Source organism: Scyliorhinus canicula, chromosome 3, assembly GCF_902713615.1.
Source record: "Scyliorhinus canicula chromosome 3, sScyCan1.1, whole genome shotgun sequence".
NCBI classification, from domain to species: Eukaryota; Metazoa; Chordata; class Chondrichthyes; order Carcharhiniformes; family Scyliorhinidae; genus Scyliorhinus; species Scyliorhinus canicula.
Genome location: NC_052148.1, coordinates 41,831,173 through 41,832,461, shown reverse-complemented (window position 1 = coordinate 41,832,461; position 1,289 = coordinate 41,831,173). Strand labels below are relative to the sequence as shown.

The following is a 1,289-nucleotide window of genomic DNA, read 5'->3' as shown; positions in this document are numbered from 1 at the left end:
GGTACGTCAGACCAGCAGTGCACAATGGCCACCAATTGTGTTTACACGGCACATGTACTTTCGGCCGAGAGGTGCTGTTTTGTGTCCAAAATGGCGTCCAAGTCACTGGTGCTCATTCTGGTCCTGGCCATGTCAGATGCCACTATGTTCCCTTGAGAACATAAGTAACAGGAGAAAGAATATGGCGCCTTGAGCCTGCTAATAATAATCTTTATTAGTGTCACAAGTAGGCTTACATTAACACTGCAATGAAATTACTTTGAAATGCCCCTACGTGCCACACTCCTGTTCAGATGTTCAATGTGGTAGCGTGGCCGAGTGGTCTAAGGCGCTGGATTAAGGCTCCAATCTCTTCGGATGTGTGGGTTCGAATCCCACCGCTGCCATATGAGATTTCAATTTAGGGGGCTGTTTAGCTCACAGGGCTAAATTGCTGGCTTTGAAAGCAGACCAAGGCAAGCCAGCAGCACGGTTCGATTCCTGTAACAGCCTCCCCGAACAGGTGCCGGAATGTGGCAACTAGGGGCTTTTCACAGTAACTTCATTTGAAGCCTACTCGTGACAATAAGCGATTTTCTTTCTTTCTTCTTCAGATACACAGAGTGAGAATTCAGAATATCCAATTCACCGAACAAACACGTCTTTCGGGACATGTGGGAGGAAACCGGAGCACCTGAAGGAAACCCACGCAGACACGGGGAGAACATGCAGATTCCGCACAGACAGTGACCCAACCGGGAATCGAACTGGGGCCCCTGGCGCTATGAATCAACACTACGAGGTGGAAAATCCAAGGACAAAATTCAAACAGGGCAGTTGAGAAAAATATTGGGAGCAAGACAAACATTGTGAAAAAGACAAACTTAAAGGCTCTGTGCCTTAATGCACGGAGCATTTGCAATAAAGTGGATGAACTAATCGCGCAGATAGATATAAATGGGTATGATATAATTGGGATTACGGAGACATGGGTGCAGGGTGAACAGGGATGGGAACTGAATGTCCCAGGGTTCTCAGTATTTAGGATGGACAGACATAAAAGAAAAGGTGGTGGCGTGGCACTGCTGGTTGAAGAGGAAATTAACACCATAGTGAGAAAGGATATTAGCTCTGTCAATGTGGAATCTGTATGGGTAGAGTTGAGAAATACCAAAGGACAAAAAACATTAGTGGGTGTCACATATAGACCTCCAAACTGCACTGGGGAGGTTGGTAATGGCATTAAACAAGAAATTAGTGCTGCATGTAATGAGGGAATATTGGTGATCATGGGTGATTTTAATCTTCAC

General features: G+C 45.8%; 1 non-coding gene across 1 annotated transcript; it reads left to right on the top strand.

Annotated features, from left to right (window-relative positions):
• Positions 1 to 304: 304 nt before the first annotated feature.
• trnal-aag lies at positions 305 to 386 on the top strand. Its single transcript is given in 2 exon segments — positions 305 to 342; positions 352 to 386. It is a non-coding gene; the product is annotated as a tRNA-Leu (tRNA).
• The last annotated feature ends 903 nt before the right edge of the window (positions 387 to 1,289 follow it).